The following is a 24670-nucleotide window of genomic DNA, read 5'->3' as shown; positions in this document are numbered from 1 at the left end:
TATATTTTTCTAAGTTAGTGTAAAAATTTTTCAACACGTGAGAAAATCAGAAATCATGTGTCACGTGGTCCTGCCAGTTTGTCAGCTCTTGTTTCTGTTTTCACAACTATTCTATAGTTAGCACTCACAGCCTTTGCATTATTTAGGTAGTGTCTCCAGTGGGTGTTCAGTTCTTTTATTAAAAGAAACAAAAAGCACTAAGAGGTTGAGAGACCTGTCTTAGTACTACTTATTGGCACAAGGTTTGAGGTCCTTCAAACGTGGAAGTACTTGATGCAAGAGGCAGCTTACAAAGTTAACACAGGTGCGAAAAGCTTGATAACTATTACTTTCTAACTCCTACCACAGAAAATCACAATTTTGCGGAGGGTGTGCACAAGAGATGTTTGATAACACAGCTGTGAATCAGCATCATCCCATATTCACAGGCATGGTAATAGTCATTACATGTCCTTTTATTATTTACTCATGCCACTTCTTTATATCCTTTTTTCTAAAGGCAGCATAAGTTTCATCTGACACCCTATATCCAATCTTAACTATGGCTTGTCATTCAGCATAATTACATACCTGCTTTAGATGAAGAAAATCCTGGCACTAATGTGGAAAGCATTAGTATGAGAAGCAAAGAAGTCAGCAGAGCAAATGCAGTTTATTCCCGGCATTCTTGTGGATTGCACATTACAAAAGCACAATTTATCTTAAAGCAAAAAGCAATAAAAAACACTTACTTGTACGTTGTTGTAAAAGGGCTCAATTTTAACAAAATGTTTCAATTTACTTTTTCTAAATGCAGAATTGTCTTAGAGCGCCTGATAAATAAGCACATCTCCACAATTTCCATTGCTGTAATAACCATGTATATAGGTTTTCTTTATCAAAAGCATCTAATATGTCACTCAAACACACTTAAATAAAACCCTCACAAACTCAGTCAAAATTGGGTAATTCCAATTACTTTATAGTGAGTATAGTGTGGCAAAAGGAAATATAAATTTAGACAGCATCTGCTGGATAAACAGCTGATAGCGCAGGTGACTAGTGGGTTAGCCTTGCTAAAACCTGCCCCCACAGCTGCTCACACTGCTTCCTTGGGTGGTATGGAGCCATGGCGATCAGATCACTCACCAATTACTGTGGTGAGCAAAACAGTTGTGACTTAGAGAAAATGCATGTATTGCCCGCTCTCCTCCTGGCTCCAAAATGGCTGTGCAGTGGGGATCTGCTCCTGTGCATGGGGTGCCTTCTGCTCTGACCTCAGGGCTCCCTCTAGTGTGTCTCTTCCTATCCCTCCTTCCATCAGCTGTTTTGTACTTAAAGACCAGTGGCACTGAGGGTCTCAGTTGGGGCCTGGAGTTGGCAGGGGTCACCTTTGTCTGGCATGGGACAGCCCTGATCTGTCCTCACGCAGGCCCCATTACCGGGGCACAGGACAGTGACCTACAGTAGGAAGTCGTCTTCAATTCTTTCTTCTCTAAAACTTTAAAATTATACATAAAAATATAAATTTAAAAAAAAAATGTAAAAAAAAAAGAGTGAGTGGGGTGACTGATTAGCTAAAGGAAGTAGTATTTTTGGGGACTGCTGCTGACTTGCTCTCATGTGGGTTACAACCTTAAAGGCTTGCTTTGGAGCACCTTCTTCAGTGATTCAAATAGCACTTATCTGTACCTGTCTTTGTTTTGGTGGGAAATTCTCCATCCCCGCTCCAGCTGCTCGTGCTGCACACTCAGCCAGGGAGCTGAAAATCCTTTTATTCCTGGCTAGCAATGAAAGTTCAGCAAATCAAATTATTTTCTCATTTATTACTGTGCCACCTCATCAAAAGGCTACTCCAGGAAAATTTGAGATATGGTATATCCTAGAGTTATAACTGAGAAAAGGCATAACCAAGGATCTCTTAAAATAAGAAATGTTATTCTCAGTTGGGTTTGTCCTGTTCTGTTTTTGTCCTGATGCTCGCTCCCCTGCCTGCTCTCTTCCCCCTCCTCCTCCCCCCCCCAAAAAAAAAAAAAAAATTGTCCTTCATTTTCTTTCTTCTGAGCCTTTCTGTCACTCTTTTTCCCCTATCCCCCATTCATCTCTGCCTTAGTCCACAACAGGAACCTAAAAGTTGTTGCCCAAACTGATCAAATCTGAAAAATGCAGTTTCCTATCTTGCTCTCTTGATCTTATTTTTGCAACAGTGTGTTTTTTACCCCTCCTTGAATCGAATAGGGAAGCCATGAATGCTGTCTTAGCACCAGTAAAGATGCACTTTTTAAAGTGATAGTATGTAGACAGCCTGGCTGGGAACTGATTGAAGTGCATGTTGGCATGGTATATGTTCCTTGAATCCATGCTTTGTTTCCATTTTCTGAGAAATACTAAACTGGATCATGCTACGGATCATGCTGCATTTGTACACCTGTGCTCCAGGATTAATATGTGCATTACTACTTGGAGCTAGTGAGGCAGGAAAGAAATTCTATGAAACAGAATACTGAGTTGCTGATGCACTTCAAAGTGGCAGTGAACAAGAATATTGAAACTATTATGAAAAATGAAATATTTAAATGATGTTTTGAACCAGTTCCCACAATATCTACTGCTTGTAGAAAATGCAGTGAGTAATATAATAGTTGCAGCAGTAGCCTTCATTGTAGCCTGCTAGTGCTCTGGCTGTTTCAACTTACAGGAAGGACTGACTCTTGTATGTGTTTCTCTCAACCTTGTCTAGAAGCTTGCTCTCTTCCTTCACGTTGTCATGGTCTTCCCTAATGCTTGCTTCTTAAAACAAGATTACGTGGAGTAAGTCATACATTTGTACTCATTTGAGGTGTGTTTTTATAAGTATATATAGCTATGGGTTTTCTATTCAGCTTTAAAAGAAAGATTTATCAAGTATTCTATAACATTTGGTATACACTTTAATAATATATACCCTAAAATTTCATATTTCTGATGGTCTGAAAGTTTAAGCAAGAGAGTAAGTTGTCTAACGTTTATGTAGTTTGCCTTGTTTTGCATTTAAAGAGGTAGGCAATTATAAATGTGTATACATATTCTATTGCATTACAGTAAAAACTTGATTTACATCTGGTGTTTTGTCATCTTTCAGCCATCTTCCTGAGTATCAACTGTCTTTGATTTTAATTTTGAAGCATCTCTATTTATGCTGCTGTGTGCTTGACACACAGAGCAGTCTGAATATATGCTGCCATGGCTTTGTGAACACATACCTGATAAAAATTTGTGAGAACACAGAGTAACATTTCTAAATTTGATTGTTTTGTTTGTGTAGATACATTTAGGTATTTATTGGGAGAGGTGGCTTTTATAGCTCTTCTCTAAATGTTGTTTACTTGTCATATTTATTGTGAGCCATTGAGCAGACTTAAGTTAGAAATAAAACCAGAAATTGCACGCTTTATTTCACGCTCGTGGAGCCCCTTGGATTTATTTTGGATCTACTGTATGATACAAGAGTGTAACAGACAGTAGTGCGGCCACAGTCCCAGTAATGGGACTTCAATTTGTTGATTTTCTTGTAGCAAACTGTGAGTAACCCATAGAAATCAAGGATAAATAATTAACTGTTGGTGGTACTCTTCTTATATTCTCTTGCTTTAGGAAGAAAACGACCAAGCAGTGATTAAATAAGAGTATGTATCTAAAGCTTAAGTGTAGACTTTAGGATTTGTGTATCTGTGTGTGTGATTGTGTATAGACTTCCTGCTATGTGCAGGACATGAAGCAATGGCTTGTATACTAAATTTAACTGATTTTGAACAAAAATTTTTTGATGGAAAATTGAAGAACAGGCCATTTGGAGATTAATAATGACTGTTCTTCTGGCACCAATTTATCTGTGGTAACCTGCAATATGGATCAGGAGACAAGAGTTTTAGGTTGATGGAAGATGTTTAAAACACGAAAGCATAGATGAGATAAAGTGAAGTTTGTTTTTGAGTTTCAGTTGAAAGCCCGAGTTCTCAGCTTAGCTAATTTCTCTGCATAAAATGGTTAATTCAAATGCAACTCTGATCTTTTAGAGACTGAATAACTTTCACGTATATCTGGTTACTGATACGGTACATAGTGGCTGACAAATGTAATGAAGCATATCTTTCAATAATATTTTATTTTTAAAACAGGAAATTACCTATTAAAAGGGGTAAATTAAAAACCAAGCCTAGGGCTCTTTTATGCATGCAACTGTAAAATTATTATTTAGGAAGCAGTAAAAATCAATACGTAGAGTGAGTTGCCTTTTTTTTGCTGAACGGCAGACCTCAGGGTGTTTTTTTCAACATTTGTGCTATATTTCTTAAAATGAACTTCTACTACACTATTTGGTGTAGTAGTATAAGCTTGAAGTGACAGCAGCTCCCTACATATATGTTTACATGTATTTAGAATGAATATAAGGATCAAAATCACAACATTTGGGGCTGCCATGGCCTTGGGGCATGTGATAACTGTTTTGAAATAAAACAAATTTGAATGGGCCTTTTAGATCCTTGCTTAAAATCAGAGAAGACATCTCTTTACACTCAAACTCAAATTGTTTTTATGATTTTTCTGCCTCAGAATCAATCAGGATTTCATAGCTTCTCTCATTACTGTCTTATTTTGTAGCTTCTCTCATTACTGTTGTCTGTGCACTATCAAGTTCATGCAAATGCACATGAAAGTAAAACCATTTGTTTTAGTTACTTCATTCCATGTTGAGATAATAGTGATTTACGTAGGGTTATAATTAAAATATTTTCCTTTGCCTTACAGTTATACATGCAAATATTTCAGAAAAATTAGGTGAACTTTCTAGTGAGAGTACTTGCATCCCAGTGCCAGTAAGATATTCAAAATGGGTTACTTGGTATCTGCTGTATCAAGGCCTTTAGGAGTGTTGCAGGATTGCTCAGATTTTGGAATAAACTAACACCAAAATTAATTAGAATTATTGCATCAAATTACCTCAGCAGTAGGATGAAAGCAATAAGGTTATATAGACCTTGGTATTCCAAAGAAAGTCGTTTTCTTACCGTTCCTGAACTCCATGCTCTGTATCAAGCACAGCTGGCTTAAAAGTTAATGGAAGTGGGTTGTTGTTTGTTTTTTCAGAGCCAGTATGAGAGTTGGGAAATTCCTTTACCTTAGGCATGTGCTTGCAGAAGGTCATGGTAATGAGCATCTCTATGACCTAATCTCATGTGCCCTGTTAAGATAATTTTATAGTGAGGAGAGATGATGAGGAGCTTTTTAAAGTGGTAGTCTTATGCACTGAAAGTTGTGACCTGTTTCCTAGTACATTAGCTAACGAAGTACAAACAAGGTCCATTTAGTGGAAAGGACACTTCAAACTTTAATAGAAAGGAACCAATTGCAAAATAATAATGACTAATATAGTACAATATTTCACGTACTGTACCTTGTTTGGCATCCAGCTGGCCTATCAGTTATAACCTATACTCTACAGATGGTGCAATATATCAGAATTAAGTCAGTAAGTCAGTTTATTCTCAATTAACTGCTAATACTCCCAGGGGAGAATGTTACTGTGAACCTGAGTTAAGTGTCTGTCTTGTAATACCTCTTTATGGTCTTATTTTGTGGTTTTACAGAGATGTCGTGTTCTGTAGGCCAGAGCTTACTCTGGCTTGTTCTTTTAAGTGCCCGCATTAACTTTCAAATAAAAATGAGGAATGCAGTTATGGGCTTGGAAATCTCAGGGGCCTGGAATGGGAGGTGTCATGCAAACTGATATAAAGTGACACTGCACTGTTTGTGACGTAGAATCATAGAATCATTAAGGTTGGAAAAGACCTCCAAGATCATCCGGTCCAACCATCACCCTACCAGCAATGTCACCCACTAAACCATGTCCCTAAGCACCAAGTCCAACCTCTTCTTAAACACCCCCAGGGACAGTGACTCCACCACTTCCCTGAGCAATCCGTTCCAATGCCTGACTGCTGTTTCTGAGAAGAAATGTCTCCTAATTTCCAACCTAAACCTCTCCTGGTGCAACTTGAGGCCATTCCCTCTAAACCTATCACTACTTCCAGACCAAACAACCCCAGTTCCCTCAGCCGCTCCTCACAGGACTTGTGTTCCAGGCCCTTCACCAGCTTCCTAGCCCTTCTCTGGACATGTTCCAGGGCCTTGATGTCCTTCTTGTTCTGAGGGGCCCAAAACTGAACATGGTACTCAAGGTGCAGCCTCACCAGAGCAGAGTACAGGGGGACAATCACCTCCCCCAGATCCTCTTCCTTTGCACAGTTTTCCAGCCACTCTGCCCCAAGCATGTAGCGTTGCATGGGGTTGTTGTGGCCAAAGCGCAGGACCCAGCACTTAGCCATGTTGAACCTCATCCCATTGGCCTCTGCCCATCAATCCATCCTGTCCAGGTCCCTCTGCAGGGCCTTCCTACCCTCCTGCAGATCGACACTTCCCCCGACTTGGTGCTGTCTACAAACTTACTGAGGGTGCACTCAATTCCCTCATCCAAATCATCAATAAGGATATTAAAGAGGATGGGCCCCCACACCAATCCCTGGGGAACACTACTTGTGACCTGTTGCCAGCTAGATTTCACTCCATTCACCACTGCTTCCTATAGCAGACCCCTACCAGGATGTCTGCTTTGTTGGCCAACCCCTGATCCTTATCCACAGGGACTCTACCTTATATTAGAGTGTTTCGATGTTGTGCTCGGGGTTGGTTATAGAGAGCCATGCCACTACCCCTCCTTAGTTGCCTGTCCCTTCTGAATGGCTTGTAGAAAAGGCCATCTATTGCAGCACTCCAGTTGTGGGGGTGGTCCCACCACGTTTCAGTGATGGCACCTAGGTCATCCCTTCATTCTATATGTCTGTATATGTGTGCTTGCCATTACAAAATCCAAATGCTTGATAAGATAGTACAATGTCAGCAAGCAGCTAGCATTATAAAGCCCAGCTACTCCTTCTGTGAGCTAGAAGCCTAATGAACTTGTCTCCTGAAGCTGACTCGCATTACAGGACTTGCTTTTTCCTGGGACTTACTGGACAGGTTACTGGAGCATGTATTTCACTTTCTCCATCTATTCTCTCCTACAAGGTGTTACAAGCAAATTCAGGGTTGCCACTAAAAGATGGATAGCCAATTTGATTTCATGTCTTTCCACTTTTAGGTTCTAGTCTTTGCCCAGTTAAAGGCTGGTTAATTTTCTGACACCTTTCTTCTTGTGCATCTAAATGTCAAGCTGATCATGGATTGGTCACTGGGCCTAATGGGCTTGCTGTCTCCCTCTGTTAAGTCTTTAAGGTAACCCTTCATTGAGAGAGAATCCTGTGTCAGAATTTGTTTTCTAAAGTGACTCCAGAGAGCCCAGGCAATTACATGAGCTTCTGAATATCTTTATTTAGAAGTTTTAAAGGCATCTTCCAGTGCCACTTAAATTACCCTTGTGGATTTGTTGCCATGCTATGGGAAATCTCTATTACAGTGCATTAGTTGAATCGCAGTTGTTTCAGTGTGTCTTTTTTATGCAGAGATGTATAAAAATGTTAGTAGGTTCACAGTGCCTTTCCTGAGCCCTTTCCTGGCAACCTGTTTTATAGTTTATGATGCAGAGGGAGAAATAGGCTTGTATGATTGTCGCAGAGACATCTCTTTGGTACTTCTAGTGCCACGTGTAATTAGAGTTTTGGGAACTTATTTACTTACGTATCCCTTTTCTGACCAAAAAAAAAAAAAGGTGGGAGAGGGGGAAATGTCAACAAAATACGTATTTTTGTGGATGGGAAATAGGAAATATTGTTTGGAGAAGAGGTTGGTGTATCAAAGGAAAATCATCTTGTATTTCAGTCTCAGTATTAAATTCTGAAGCATTCTGTGGTACATACTGAAATTTATAATGGATCACAGTACATATGGATTTATATGGATTATAGTTCAAGGTTTAATAGGCTATTGTAGGCTTACTTTTCTACACAAATGTGTTCAACAAAAGTTTCTTCCTTATCAAACTTTCTTTTTCATTTCTGCTTTGAGTTGCTATTTCTGAAACATACTATAGTAGTGAAAATAAAATTTGTATTGAAGTGAAATATCCATATTTTTAGTTTGCCTATTCAAAAATTGTTAAATAAAAGCAAATACATTGTATACCTATTAATATTTTTATCTGGCACCTTTACTACTGTAGTTTTCATTGCTTATTTTTTCTTTTTCAAAAAAATGTATAGTGTTATGCCCAAGAACCCAAGCATAATGGACTCTTTTTATCTTTTCCATAATTTGTAAATTCGAAGATGTGCTGTATGTCTTTCTGACATACAGTAAGTGAAGTTACTGTTGACCTAAGGTTTCAACAGAGCTCATAATCTGGCTCATTGTGTCCATCTAGATTTTCAATTTCTGCTATAATATAAATTCTCTGAATAAAAACAGTAAAAAAAAAAAAAAAGGCCAAAAAAAAAAGCCCACTTGAATCTTTAGTTAAAACACAAAGCAATTTCAGAATGCCAATAACACAGGACACTTTAAGTAGTATTTTCACTCAAGTATTTTTATAAGCAATAAAAAATCCATATTTAAATTAATTCTTAATGTTGGGGGGGTTGAATTTCAGTTATTTTAAGTAACAGGTTTTGCACACTAAATTTAAACGTATTTGGACTATACTAGGTTATTTTAATTGTTTTCATGTATATTATTGAGGTCTCTGATAGATATGTACAACTCTGGACTTCTCATAGGAGGGAAGTGCTTTATTAGGCAACTACATCTGCCAGTTCTTTCAGGACCCTGGGTTGCATGTCATCAGGTCCCGTATACCTCAATAATTATATACACTTCTTCATACCTGGAATTCAATGCGTCTGCTTGGGTTTGGTAGATAGGATCTTGGATATAAAGGGGATCTGTGCCACAGAAGAAGCAGGTGGAGTCTGGGCTGGGCATCCTATGTTGTCTGGAGTGTCACTAGCCTCTTAGGAATACAACTGAGCACAGCCTTGTTGCAATGTAAAATATTCATTGTGAGTTAAGGTCATTGAAAATGTTTGAAATGGATGTATAACATACCAAGACAGATTAATAAGGTAGGAAAATTGGTGAGGACTTAGGTGTAGAAGACCTGAAGACAGGAAATGCTGTTGTAAAAGCATGAATATTAATCCTCTTAATCTCAGTTACATCTGTTCAACACCTGTCCTCCTCTCCCCATCCCTCTTCAGAAGAGTTGCCTATGGATCCTGCTTCCATTGAGCATATGATTTCCTTTTTGTTACTTCTCTATAGGTCTTTTCTCCCAGCTGGACTTTTAGCTATGTCAGAGTAACATATCATGTTTATTTCAATCAGTTTTTTGAATTTGTTTTTTCGCAGAATAAAAGTCAGCAGTAATATATTGTATACTTGGAACTTCTCTCCCATATTGCATGCTGATGACTAAAGCTGGGATTTTCTATCAGGTGGAAGAATATTAGTCCCACGACTCCCTGTTATACTTTTATATTCTTTGAGTTGTTAAGTCTCAGATTTAATTGCTTGCACTGGGACTGTAGGATGAACAAGACGAGGCTTTTGTGTAGACTGTAACACTGAAGGGCTGCTGAATGACTGCTTCTGGTTTAGATTCTTTGCCACAATTCCCCACTCCACTGCAGAACATGACTGCCTCCTGGCTTGTATCAGGAGTAGTGCAGCCAGCAGGACCAGGGAGGTGATCATCCCCCTGTACTCTGCTCTGGTGAGGCCGCACCCCGAGTACCGTGTTCAGTTCTGGGCCCCTCAGAACAAGAAGGTCATCGAGGCCCTGGAGCATGTCCAGAGAAGGGCTAGGAAGCTGGTGAAGGGCCTGGAGCACAAGTCCTGTGAGGAGCGGCTGAGGGAACTGGGGGTGTTTGGTCTGGAGAAGAGGAGGCTCAGGGGAGACCTCATTGCTCCCTACAACTACCTGAAAGGGAGGTGTGGGGAGCTGGGGGTCGGCCTCTTCTCGCAGATAACTAGTGATAGGACTGAGAGGGAATGGCCTCAAGTTGTGCCAGGGGAGGTTTAGCTTGGAAATAAGGAAACATTTCTTCTCAGAAACAGCAGTCAGGTATTGGAACGGGTTGTTGCCCATGGAGTTGGTGGAGTCACCTGGGGGTGTTTAGGAAAAGGCTGGACGTGGTGCTTAGGGACATGGTTTAGTGGGTGACCCCCACTAAATGGCGATGGTTGGGCCAGATGATCTTGGGAGGTCTTTTCCAACCTTAATGATTCTGTGATTCTAAAAGCCCTACAGAGGGTGGGAATCTTCAGTTGCCTCATATTTTATTGAGTTAATTCAATTTGCAGAGCATCAGTTCTCATTGTGGAAGCCTCCTCTTCTGGAGCTGTGAGAAACACTGCGTGGGCACACGTAGCAGGGCTTCGGCTGTGCTCTGAGCACGGCTGTGGCAACAAGCAGTGGGGTAGGCAAATGATGGGAAGCATGGTGGATGAAGGGTAAGCAAGTGAGAAAGAAAATTGGAATATGTAGCTTTCCTGTAAGAGAATTGAAGCCAAAGGGTAAAGATGATGCAAATGTTCCAAGATTTTTGATTTTTTTTTTAATTTTCTTAATAATAGTAGTTGGCAAGTGAGCACAGAGAGGAACATGGAGGATATGATAACTGAAGGACTACTTTCTGTGGTTTGGCTCTCTGTATTTTATTGGTATATGTGCTTTCTGCTAAAATGTTATTTATTAATCCTTTGTAAATCTTTTACATTTTAGGTAACTTAGTTTAACACTTCATTGGAACTCAGTTGTAAATAATGTGACTCAGCAGCCACTTTCCCCTTTATCAATGCTGTAGAAATAAAGGGTTTGTGCAGTTGTAGACAGTTGAATTTGGGGAATATGGAAGTTAGAATTAGGAAAAAGAATGTGTGAACTGTTGATATTTTAGTGCAAAAAGGTAAGAGCTTAAAACAAAAATGGATTCAGAAAATTATGTTGAATATTCTTGATTGTGTTAAACATTACCATTATTATTAAATAACTTTAAATAATATACAATAATAACTAAAAATCTGTAAAGCTGCTGAGAAAATAGTTATTTAATGCTTTATAATATCTAGTAAATACTGAAAAATGAAAGGGCTAGAAAAAGAAAAACAGTCCTCAAAATAAGGTATGAGTGAAAAACATAACTGAACTATTATAACCAGAGACAATGGTCTATGTTTCACTTCATTGTTTGAAAAGAATGGTACAAACATCAAGAAGAAAAAAAAAAAACAACAAACTTTACACATACTGGTCCTTGTAAGAGTTCTGTAAGGAGAAAAGGATTTATTTTCTGTGCTAGAAAAGTTCCTTGTTTAACGTTCATTTCTTATACACAAGGCTGGTGCAGCGAATCACCCCCCGTTCACATGTGGATACCTCTACCGTGCACGGTGTTTGGAAATATGTCCAGCCCCATTAACTGGAATTGGTAGTGGGTCATCACCCATCTTTCGATAAACCGCATAAAGCGAGAGCGTAGATTGTGATAATAGGGCATATAACCATGTCAAGACAAATAGCTGTTTATATAGAGTCATAGAATCATCTGACTAATGACTAGGGTGGAGATATGTTGTATTTCTTTTTCCAATGGAAGCTGTGATAAGATTAGAAATGTCCTTCACAGTCCCTGCTTTGTCCTTCAGCTACTCACCATCCCTAGCCAGTTCTAGTGATTAAGATGGGATCATCAAACGTGGCTTTTCCATAAGCCACATTTAAGCCAATCCATAAGGCGAAAGGTAGGGGAACTGCCTGATAATAGAATCAGTAAGAGGGATCTTTCAATGCTTCTTTTCAGTAAATCTTCAGAACAGTTGAAATGTGGCAGAAGCTGAAATCCAGAGGCAGTATATGTATAACTTTCTGTAGCCTAAATTTCTATTAATAACTAAACAAGTGCTTAAAAATCATTTTCGGAGGAGATACTAAGTTCCAGGAGGCCTGATGCCGCATGGGCCCCTCTCCACGGGCTGTGACTCTGCCAGGAGCTTGTTCCTGTGGACCCTCCATGGGCCGCAGCCTTCTCCAGGCCGCATCCACCATGGGCTCCTCAACGGGCTGCAGGGGGATCTCTGCTCCAGCTCTCAGAGCCCCTCCTTCCTTCCTACAGCTCTCCCTTCACTGACTGTGGTGTCTGCAGGGCTCTTTCTCGTGTTTTTCTCATTCCTCTTTCTCACAGCTGCTATACAGTGGTTTTCATCCTTTCTTAAATATATTCTCATAGAGGTGCTACTACTGTTGGTGATGGCTCAGTTTTGGCCAGCGGTGGGTCTGTTTTGGAGCCTGCTGACACTGGCTGTGCCCAACATGGAAGCAAGCCACTGCCAACTACTATTATTAAGAAAAAAAATAAATAAAAAAATCAAAAGGCCTTTTTTCTGTTCTGTTTATCTTGGTGGGGTTTACAAATACACGTATGAAGGTATTTGCATGTATTTTAGTAGGGAGGATAAGTTCTTAGGCCTGGATTCACTACCTGAAAGTTGTAGGAAAAGCAACAAAAAAAGAAGAAACTAGTGGGTTTTATATTCAGAAATGTTTATCTCCTATTTACTTCCTTCATATTCAGTATGAAGCACTAAACGGCCAGTATTTCACTGGCAGCTGAATTATTTTCTTTTCAATTTGCAATGCATTTTTAATGATTGCATAGAATAAAACAGTGTTTGAGTGGATAAGGCAATTTTGATAAGTGGAGTTACTAACCTGAAATAAGTTTTTATAAGTAGTGTCATGTGGAAAATGTCACCCTTAAATGTTCAATCTTGGAAGAAAAATTGAGTGATGTTTTCTTCAGGAACATTCATGAAGAATAAACGTAGTTGCTGTTGAACTTCTAGCCAAAAAATAATGTGGGCAGCAGCTGCTTTGTTCTGCTTTCTATCTTACTCTAACTCTCTGAAGTCTTTGGGAAGAAACAGTCCCCAGGGGAAATATCTTTCAGCAAGCCTGTGCCTATTTACTATTCTGAGATTATGAAAAAGGTACATCTGAAATGATAATTCCCGTGATGTAGGTATCTATGCGCTGTCCTTAGTTACAGTTCATTCTATATCTGCTCTCAAAAGTTATTAAACTGAAGTATTTTTCAAGCATCTGACTGAGACACAAGGTATCTCTATTTGGATTCATCAATGGGAAGTGGAACAGAAAGCAGCTGTTTATACTAATCTGGCATTTGATGACCAAAATAATGCTAAGCATTTTTTTTACAGACTAATTTTGAAGAAAGGCAGAACGAAGACGTAGCGGCTTGAATTTGTCAGTCTGCTAATATGGGCGATACCTGGAATGTACGCCCAGGTTGAGAAGCTGTATTCATACCAGTTTGCACTCTTCTACCAGTAGAACCAGTTCTTCGCAAGTTCTCCATATTCTATTGTCCTTTGAAACATTGGTGTTGGAGTTAATATTTATTTTGCATGGTAACACAATCCTCTTTTTGCCGTGCCAGGGATTCCTTAGTTTTTCCTCAAAGGGTTGCTCAAATAGTGCTACACCCTCTTCGAGAAGGGAGAAGAATTCAGTAATCAACACTGTTTTCATGCCTAATATTGGCAATCACCTGCTGAAACCATCAACCATTCCCTCAATTCAGAACAGAAAAATTTTGTTGTTTGCAATGAATGGGGACATCATAAAAATTGTGCAACGAATAGTAGGATACATGCCTGAGTTACAGAATAGATTTAGAACAAAACTAGATTTGGTGAGGCAAACCCAGGATTGAAATAGCTGCTTAAAGTAAAAATCCTGGGGAGTCACTGGGAAATAGCATATAGTATAAGTAATGTCAACGCTATTATTTTCACTTTTCTGACATGTCAGTGTATTGCTTGCAGCGTTTTTCAGAATAATAGAATTTATTCAGGCAATTTATCCATAATGGCTGTAGTATAAATTGTTTATGTTGTGCTTATACATCATATAACAGTATTTGATTTGTGCTTTCTTTACAAATTGGAAACATTGATTTTTGTCTAGTTCAGATTTTGTATCTAGACTAGTACTTTCAGATCACATTTTAGGTTTTGCACTTTGAAATAAGTCAGTTTTTCATAAAATTATCTTCTTTCATAAGAGGGTGTGTGCAAGTGCCATATTACTTCTGTAAACATTGCTTGCTTCCCTTCTGAAACAAGTTAGTCTTTAAAACGCAAATTCTAGTCGTGATCAGTTTGCCCCACAAAGAGCATTAAGTGTTCTTCCTCTTGCTCAGAACACAAACCTACTAGTCTTGACCTCAGGTGATATTCATCCTGGGTTGTTAATGTTTTAATGCTCCTTATTTTTTTTTTTTTTTTTTACTTTGAGCTAACAACTGTGTACAAACCAGTGCAAGTGTCAGTCTCTGGAGACGAGCATCAAAGGCTTCCACACACCTGCTGATTCCAAAGGAACTTCCTGTGCTTAGAGAACCTTTAGCTTGATTCTTTGAAGGTTGCTAATTTAACTTCCCCTTCTTAATTAACCCATTAACAAAATTTACTTGAATTTATTCATTAGCTCCTGCTTATTTTTTTTTGAGGTGCCTTGGGAGTCAGTCTGTTGATCTGTCAGTCCTGCAAAATCTTTTTCTTATTTTCTGGACTCAGCTTCTAGATTTACATTCTTATGTTCCTTGCCTGTGACAAAGTTTTGAATGTCTTCTATAAGTCTTTGTTCCTCCATATAGAATATTTCAAGAGCTGGTGTCCATAGTGGGAATCTATAGGTAAGTAGGTCCTTGATTTTGTTTTATCTTACCTCATTTTTCTGTAAGATTAAAGTAGTTTGGGGGGAAAAAAAGTTACTACAGTTTTAAAATCTGCATTAGAAGACAGACATTTTCAAATGCTGAACTGATCTTCAGTTAGCATGAAATTGTCCACAGGATGAAAGACAGAAGCAAGAGGAAAAGAATCTGTCTCAGACTTTTCTCTTCACTCCCGTTCTTCCTTGCCCATTCTCTACCCTCTTTCCCACCTTACCTTCTCTGGCAATGATTTGTTTGTATCTAACACTTCAGGTACGTGCTTTTGCCTTTGTGCTTCTGGAAAAAAGTACTAAAATTGTCCATGATGGCAGTGAAGAACTCAAAAATACTAATTTGCCAGTTACATCCCATTTTCTTAGGTGTCTTCTGATTATTTTTTGTATTTTCCTAACAATAAGAATGTGTTCTTTTCATTGCTAGTCTTTTTGACTGATAATATATAGGTGCAAAGAAATCTCTGCCAAGAGTTGTAGGCAGGTGTTTTCCATTGTTTTTTATATGTATGGATATGGAACAAGATTTATTCTGTCCTTCAGATATTTGTGTACTTGTTGGGAGCCAATAAAGTTTGAGCAGTAAAAAACTGTTTAGGAACCCTTCATAGCTTCATAACAATTACTTCCATCATTTCACAAAGCACAATTTGAAAGCTACTGGTGTATACCTACAAAGATACATGAATATACAGGCAGAGTATGATTTGCATTGTGTGGGTGTCTTGCCATTAATTCAAATTCTTTGTGATATTACGAAGATTGAAGACCTTTAGTTTAACATGCTACAAAAGTGATAAATCCGAGTTGTCTTCTTTTTTAGCCTGTTGGGATTATACCTTTTGAAGAGATCCATGAATGTGTTTTAAATCTATTGATTCATAGTAGAAAGGCAAAATTTAAACTCAAAAGTCACTAAGTGAACTTTCCATTAAGTTAGGGAGGCTGTGGTCACAGCTCATTTAATCTTCATGAAGTAGAAAATGTGATGTAGACCACACTGGCATTCTATTAGAGGAAATCGTGCATTTAACCACGTAGCAAAATACTGTAGGCCAATTACATGAACATACACCTATTTTACACATGGCTAACCTTCAGAGCATAAAGTATTAACAATGTGCCTACTGTTTTGTTTTAAGGACTATTTATTTTTAAGCCAGAGATATGGGATAAAGTTTAGAGGAAAGAATGAATTAATTTAAAATTTATATCAAAGTTCTTCCATAGAAGATGCGTGAAAGTTCTTCAGTTGACATCAGCACAGACTAATTGTAATACTGTTTTATTTAATGGTATCATCTAAAAGTGTCTTTAGAAAAGGAAGGAAACTTTTTCCGTGTAAAAATTCATTTCTTAAAGTTCCTATAGTTTAAAAATATCTTTGAATGTATAAGAGGATATTAAAATGTTCTGAATTATAACTCAAATAACTCAACTTTCTTCTACGTTAGGATGTACATGAGGCTATCTAAAAAATGTTTACATTTCACAACATTTCTTAAAAAAAAAAAAAACAACAAACAGCTCTTTGCTCTTAGCATGAGGTGCTTAGACTTTAGTCTTGCAGTTCAGTAGACTGGGAGCTGACTGGTTTAATGTTACAATACCCTTTGAGATAATTGGATTCATCTATATAAATAAATGTATTCACATGCACATATGCATGAACATTTAAAAAATGTCTTATACAGTTTAGTCCTAATACACATTTTCTCATTATCAGGAAGTTAAATAATGTGTTGAAAGTTGATATAAAAGTTGTCTGGAAGTATGAAATGGTTTCATATGAGGGTAGCTATAACTATATTCTTGATTTATTTTTCCATTTCCATTCAGATGTCTCCACACCCGCTGTCCACGCTCTGGGCATTTTGATTGGCAGAAATTATGATTTTTGCCCAAATCTCTTGGGTTTCATGGTAAAATCCTACTGGGAGGAAAGAAAATCTTTACGATCTAATTCATAATGACACAAACTCTTTTCACCAATGGTTTTGACTTATTACCTTGCGAGAAATAAATTATGAGCTGGGATGTTACAACCTCTATCATTATGAGCTTATTGTGTATATTGGCACTGCAAAATTGGAGTGGACATATGAAGATTAATGTGTTGTATGTCAAGATGTCCTCTCCTATACAAAACATTTAGAGAGTTTTGAGGTGATTTGAACAAGAATTTTGCAGAGAATGCCAAAGCTAAGTTAAGGCAAATTAAATGTCCCCATCTGGCTTTGCTTTTTGCAAATGGACACAGTGATAGATTCTAATACAAATTACTCTATTACAGCTCTTATTTACAGTCCAGTTTTCCTGAAGTGCTGCTTTGTGATCCGTTAGTCATGATTTTTCCAGAAAGACTTTTGGATCTTGGAGATGTTGCCTGCATTGAGGAAATGAGAAAACTGATACGTAGTCAGCATATCTTTAAAAGATGATGGTTTGTCAATATTGCATGTGATTTGAGTGGCAGGAAAAAAGTTTTGAAAAGTGTAATGCACTTGTTATTGTAGTTCTATTGCAAAATCATAATTGACAAAGTATAAACACATTCCCTAACTGTATCTGAATTAAAAATTCTAGGGTTAGTCTTTGATTCAATTCTTTTCGTGGAATTGACAAATCAGATTTAAGTTCCATATGTGAAAGAATGGTCTCAAATTATTTTAAATGTATACGTTTTCCTTTAGTGTGGTTATTTTTTTTTTTCAGAGTAGTAGTTAACTATGTACTATTAAATATTACTGGAATAGAAAGAGAAAGGAGAAAAGATGACTTTTAGTACAGTTCTCTGGTGTGGAATGAACTCGGGGAGCAAAACAGAAATCATTGCATTTGGCAATAAAATCCCATGGCTAAACAAATTAGCATTTTTCTCAGGAGGTCATGACTGACCTATCTAACTACCCTATAGAAAGAAATTATAAGTGGCACCATGAAGTGCCTGGGAAGTGAGAGTAAGTTTGTGTTTAAGTATCAAACTCAGTGAGAGAACTGAAGAACTGTTACCAAAAATATGATGGCATGAGGGTATGTGTATAGACCCTTCGTATACATACCCGTGTGTAATTTCCCTCTCCCTAAAAAAACCTGTGATGTGTATTCTTGTCCTCTAATGTAGTTTTTCTTTGTTTTGTACTTGCAGTGCTTATAAGAAGAAAAGTATTGGTAGTTGAAAGTAGCTTGTAAAGGTAGTTCGTTTTGGTTTTCCAAAAAAAAAAAACCAACAAAAAAACACGTTTTTTTTGGAAACGTTTCCTTTATTTTTTTAAGGAAAAGAATGAGCCAGGTCTGTTACTTAATTTTAAACACTACAGATTTTTGAACCTGTGCCATGTTACTTCTGACACCATGAGGTAGAAAGCTAACAGAAGGTATCATAAAATCATTGAATAGTTTGGGTTGGAAGGGACCTTAAAGATCACATAATTCCAACCCCCCATATTATGACAACAAGTGTATATCAAGCCCCATTCAGGTATATTGTGCTTATTTAGGCAGGTTTTGGTATGAAAAATTGTGTATATTTATATTGATAAAAGAAAGTGCGCTATTTCCAGCTGATGATCAATATACTTCCTTTACTATGCGCTTGTGTGTACGTGCATATATATTTATATGTACAAAATATATCTCTATATACATACGAGAGACGTGTATTCATAAACAGGACACACTGTGCAAGTCAGCAGTAGTTATAGTTTCTTGGAAGACCTTTGTAATTTGCTAGCTAAAGGATGAATTTCTATCACTAAGACATGCATGAACTTGGAGATGACCTACAGTGAAGGAAAGATGGGTTAAAAGTAATAAGAATGAGATTTTGGCTGCTTATCAGTGAATGCACATATTTCCCTTTTCTACTGCCACCTGGCTGGTGTTACATCTCATGGGAAGGTAATTACAGATAGTTCTAATCCCGTATTCCAAAATGTCAAGGCAAGGATTACTCCAGCTAGTAGTCTTCTCAAAAACTTTTCTCTAAATACCCTGCATCAAGTTTGCTGGAATTTCCACTTCAGTGTAATGGATGGTACTAACTGGGGGTTTGATACTGGTGGCTGGGCTGTCTCATAGGGTAAAAATATTGTAACTACACAGCAGTTTATTTACAGATGCAGCATAGTTTTCCATATTTTGTGCAGCTTTTACATTTCAGCTTTGAAAGTATTAATAAAAAGTCAATAGTAGAAGTCACCTAACAAAATATGATTTCATATGCATTCAGTTTCAAAAGATGATACTTTTCATAAAGAATGGTGAAGAGATACAGACGGTGAAAAGATACAGAAGTTGGCACAAATCTTGTCTTCTGAGTACTTGACTAGGTGTCAAGGATTATAGATTTTGATCTACTCTCTCTAACAGCATCCGTGGTTTCCTCAGGCAAGATTGCTTGACTGCTGTGTCAGAATTCTCCACTTGTAAAGGAGGAATCAGTGATGCTTTGTCCCTGTGGTCAGGGCAGGACTATCTTGAATTACTGTTGTGCTTTGTTGACACAGGCTTTTATCTTGGTTAGGGCATGTTGGTCTTGATAAAATACAAATGATAATCTTGATGAAAGTTGCTTGAAACATACCACTAATAATAACTGTAACATTTCTTTGATCAGATAATAACATCTGTGCCAACGGTTCTTAGTATAAAGCAAATTGATAATTAATAGATGTTGATGCAGGGAAAGAATAATGTAGAGGAAAAAAGACTTGCAGGTCTTGTATTTAAAGCTTTACAGAACAAAAATGAGAGATAGTAAAGACAGTTGTACACTGTGAAATTGCATGCACATTGTTAGGCTATTTTTGTGCCAAGCCAAGGGCAAAGCAGAAATTGTTTCTGCCCTACTGTACCCTATTCACCCCAAAGTAAGTGGAAAAGATGAGCTGCTGATTCAGCACATTCTCTATTGTATGGCTTCAATAATTTTCTCTTGCTTTCAGCTGTACAATGGATTGTTTTTCTTGCTTCTTTTCTAATTTCCTTCGAATTTGAAACGTAGTGGCTTAGAAAAAAAGATAGACATGGTGCCTTGAGTTTCTGCTCTGGGTAGTGAGCTTAGATGACTACACAGGTAAGAGGTTTTCTCTTTTTTTTTCCTTTTTATTTTTTGATTTGGAAGAAGGAAGTTGACAACTATGACCTTTTGTTTGAATTTTACTGGTGACTTAAATGCTAGCATTTAGGATAAGGTGAACTTGGAGAGAAAACATAAAAGCAGTTTAGTATCCAAACTTCTGCTTTATGATAGAGATTTTTAAGACATTGGATATGCTGAAAGATACATAATACAGGAATCAACAGCAGTCTAAAGCTAAACTTAGTTTTCCGATCAAGGAAGTAGATTCTAGTTCCAAAACCAGCTCAAAGAAGCAAGCAGTGCCTGCATATATGGAAAATGGAGGCAGTGCAGAGATCCATGCTGAGTTGTTTCAACCTGAGAAGCCTCTTCTGGTGAAAAGTTGCTTATTCAATCCCTGAGAGGTAGGCCTGTGTGTGCATCTCTGACATGTATTTCAGTCAAATACCTGTCACAGATCCAACTTTTTGGAAAAGGCTGAGCTTTAAAATGGATCAGTGAAACATATACACGCAGTACTTTCCCCTATCCCATCATTACTTACTGTAAAATATGAAAATCTTTCTCTAATAAAAATGAAACATTTCTGTACAAGCCAAATTGAGTAATCAGACTTGTTTTCATTCTGACTAGCATCATGTTCTGATTATTCTCAGGGCAAAATTAATATAGAATATTTATTTATGTACTTATTGCAAATGAAGTGTCATCCATGAAGTGCAGCAAAACTTGACAGTTCTTTTGAACTGTTCAGTTGTGATCACATAAAACCACAATTGATTATTGATGAAAGTAGTGCCTGGATTTTTACTTTTTCTACACCTTTATTTTTGTAGAAATGATAATAGTGAAGTTTACTTTTAAAAAATATTTGGTACAGTTGTTCATCTGATCATCTATTCATTAACAGAGAATCCCTACTGATGTTGGCTCCAGCACAACTTCATTAGTAGTTGAAATATAGATGTGGTAAATGATTGAACTTGGTGAAACAGGAGAACAGCGGTTACAGACAGGCATAGGCATCAAGCACCTCTATAGGAAGCCTGTTCCAGTGTCTAACTATCCTCTTGGTAAAGAAGTTTTTCCCAATGTCTAGTCTGAACCTCCCCTGATGTAGCCTTTAGCAATCCCCCGTGCATCCTGTCACTAAAGAGCAGGGAGAAAAGATGAGCACCTCCCTCACCATTTACCTCCTCAGGAAGCTGTAGAGAGCAGTGAGGTCACTTCACCTCGGCCTCCTTTTCTCCAAGGTTAATAAACACGGAGGCACCAGTCGCTCTGTACCGGACATGCCCTGCAGCCCTTTAACCAGCTTTGTTGCTCTCCTCTGCACGTGTTGAAGTATCTTCATGCGGAGTCCAGAGCTGCACAGATTGCAGTTTAGGATAGTTTGTTAACATTTCCATGTGCTATGGCATAGACAGTGGTACACTAGAGACAGAAAAATACTGTTTGTATCTGGTGAAAAGTGAGATTTTTTTTTACCAGGTACAGCAATAATGCATGGACAGTACTCAGCAGTTCTGTATGCTGAGCAAGCCCACACTGCTAGTAAAGAATTATCTCAAAGTTTGCTATATCCTTTCTTCTTCTTTTCCCCACCACACAGCATATAGAAAACCAGCACAGCATGATATTCAAGCTGAATATTTCCCAAATAAAAATTCTTTACCTCAAGGACCCAGACCGTAACCTTTTCAGATATGTTATCAGCCACTTAAGAGTATTTATTGAAAGGTATGTATTTCACAGGGCTTTTCTGGAAGTCAGTTGAATTGGTTGGTTCTTAATAAAGCACTTTAGGCTTTTCTGATGTTTAAGGTGGAAACAATGCATTTTGGAACATGCAATTTCTAGTTGTCTATTATAAATAGATTGTCTTTATCCTCTTGAAAACTTAAAAAAAACAAAAAACAAAAAAACACAAAAAAAAACAAAAACAAAACAACAACATAAAGTTGAACAGAATAAAAATTTGCATCCTTGCTGAGGTCTCAGTAGAGAAGCTGAGCATCATTCAGGATGAATTTACTCCTGTGCTACAGCTGGTCCTTCCGATCAGGGTAGAGATATTTCAGTATGTCAGTCGATATGATTTCTCTTGATGAAACGAAGTCGGTGGCCAGAACTACAGAAACTTTGAAATTTAATTCCCTGTCCATCCAATTTTCAACATGACAAATGGAGTTAAAAAAAGGGAAACGAGTATTCTTACATAATTTCTGAAGTAAAGAGAGATCTGATGCTCTGGGTATTTGTGGCTACAGCAAGGAGATTTCTTCTGCCTGGAAAAATGAAGGAAAACCACTTGGATGCACCTGTTCTAAAATCTTGGACATGCTACATGGCATCTTATATTATCTAATATACGTTTCACCAAACCACTTATAGTAGAATGCAATTATATTATAATGCAATTGTAGGAACAGTTTGGGAATTTCTAGATAAGTATAATAAATAGATTATACCCCTACTTACCCCTACTTGAGCTGTGATGAAACTTGTTTCTTTGTTTTGAGGAGATTTCAAAAGTCACTTTTTTCATCAAGTGCATTAAAATTTCTATAATAAAAGAAGACTTCAAAGAGAAGAGATTAAAAAAAAGAAGGTAAATAAAATGTAAAATGTAATTAAGCTTTGACCCTTTAAATTGCTAACCTTTAAAGCTAATGCTGGAGAAGCACAAGATTATTAGCAATAAAAAGAATTTGCTTTGCCCTTTTAAAATTACCATAAACCGATTGACTGAGATGGAATGATGTTAATGTTTAAGAAGTAGGACACTAGATTCTATTATCTCAGAAACTCTGTCACCTGGTACACTCTGTACTCCTCTTATCTAATTATTGTCCTTAAATTGCATTAGTGTGCCAGCAATTTGTCCACTGTTGGAAAAGTAATTGACATTTGGGTTACTGCTTCATATTTGGAAGACTCACTAGCTAGTTCCAAAGAGTCCTATTCTGTCAAAGCAGATTAGCTTAATTCTATCTATAAGAAGAGAGAGTTTGTATTTTAGCATATGTCACTTACATAGTGCTCTTGTAGTTTGCTGTTAAAATTCAGGTCATGTATCAATGCTCATCGTCAACTGAAAAGGTGGGAAAAAAAGGGTTTTGGTGACAAACTAATAAATGGCACTTCTGACTTTTAATTAACTTTAGGGCAGTCTGCTGCTCTTTCACTGGATGTGCAAGCACTCATACTGATGCAAAGAGCCAAAGTAAATACCACAATGAAGTGGAGAGAGGGAAATGTTTATTTCTTGGCATCTGCTGCACTCGTTTAAATCTACAGATGTTTGGTCAGTAAATGGATATAGTCAGAGTCACGGCTGCCTACACATGAATAACCTTTTCTATGCTCAAAAAGTGAGCCATCACAAAGATGCTGAAATGCTGTAAGGTAGAGCATCTAACAGAGGAACTGCACTGAGATTTGCTTAGTACACACACGATGTTGTAGTATCTGCTTCTTCTAAATGGGGTCAAGAACCAGACTACAAAGATTTCTTTGTATGTACTGATGCTTGTTGTGCCTTCATTTTCCGTCTGGTTAGGTAATGTTAACTCCTGTTTGGCTTCTTCCTTATCTAAGACCAGTGATAGACCATGTTTTCTATAGCTTTCACTGTTCCTTCTGTTAAAGAAAACATCCAATAATGGGGGATTACCATTAAAATAAAAAGTAATTGTATTTCAAGTAATATTTTTTTCTATCTAAAATACCTAGACTTTCTCCAGATATTCTAGAGTAGTTTTAGTTTTCTCTTCTGTTATCATTTAGAGGACTGCTTGCAAACTCTGTTTATACAATTTCTCTGATTAAAATTTAAAAGATATTTATTACTCCATGTGGCCTGAACATGAGAAGAGCAGGCTGTATTTAGCAATTACACTGCACTGATTTGCTCCATGTCTGCAAAGGGTTTGGTTCATGGCTGTCTACAGTTAAATGCTTGAAACTTTCCAGACCAATATGATTTGGGATCTAAAGTTGATTAGAGATGCACAGTTACAAAATGTACATAACAATTTTTCTGACAACTGGAATTAAATTTAAAAGATACGTTAAATTACAACAAGGAATGTAGTTGTCTAGTGGTGGTAATAACTTTGCTAATCTAATTTGTTTAGGGACTTTTCTAGCTCATGTTTGAACACAGGAAAATCTTAAATACTTTTTTTTAAATTATAGAATCATGGAATCAGACAATGGTTTGCGTTGGAAGGGACCTTTAGAGATCACCTAGTCCCACCCCCCTGCCATGAGCAGTCACATCTCTCTCTAGATCAGGCTGCCCAAACTCCACCCAGCCTGGCCTTGGGCACTGCCAGGGATGGGGCACCCACAGCTCCTCTGGGCAGCCTGGGCCAGGGCCTCACCACCCTTTACAACAAAGAATTTCTTCCTTATATCTAATCTAAATCTACCCTCTTTTAGTTTAAAGTCAGTACCACTTGCCCTATCACTGTACCCCCATCAAAGAGTCGCTCCCCGGCTGTCCTGTAGGCCCCCTGTAGGCACTGGAAGGCCTCCAAGAGGTCTCCCTGAGGCCTTCTCTCCTCCAGGCTGAACAGCCCCAGCTCCCTCAGCCTCTCTTCACAGCAGAGGAGCTCCAGCCCCCTGACCATCCTCCTGGCCTCCTCTGGACCTGCTCCAACAGGTCCTGCGTCTTGTGCTGGGCCCAGAGCTGAACGCAGGCTCCAGGTGGGGTCTCACGAGAGCGGAGCAGAGGGGCAGAATCCCCTCCCTGCCCTGCTGGGCACGCTGCTGCTGGTGCAGCCCAGGGTACGGGTGGCTTTCTGGCTGCCAACGCACAT

At 38.1% G+C, this 24670-nt stretch overlaps 1 protein-coding gene and 1 long non-coding RNA gene across 2 annotated transcripts in view; one reads left to right on the top strand and one right to left on the bottom strand.

Moving 5' to 3' along the window:
- RBFOX1 (RNA binding fox-1 homolog 1) overlaps nt 1–24670 on the top strand; it is a 1146084-nt gene that overhangs the window by 63346 nt on the left and 1058068 nt on the right. The gene's annotated exons all lie outside the window — the stretch shown is intronic.
- Nucleotides 20494–22939, bottom strand: LOC125182649 (uncharacterized). The gene is made up of 4 exons (XR_007162809.2): nt 22881–22939; nt 22326–22425; nt 22063–22132; nt 20494–21211 (listed from the first exon to the last, which is right to left on the bottom strand). It is a non-coding gene; the product is annotated as an uncharacterized lncRNA (long non-coding RNA).

Source organism: Anser cygnoides, chromosome 15 (assembly GCF_040182565.1).
Source record: "Anser cygnoides isolate HZ-2024a breed goose chromosome 15, Taihu_goose_T2T_genome, whole genome shotgun sequence".
Taxonomy (NCBI): Eukaryota; Metazoa; Chordata; class Aves; order Anseriformes; family Anatidae; genus Anser; species Anser cygnoides.
This window is presented reverse-complemented; position numbering and strand designations above follow the sequence as displayed.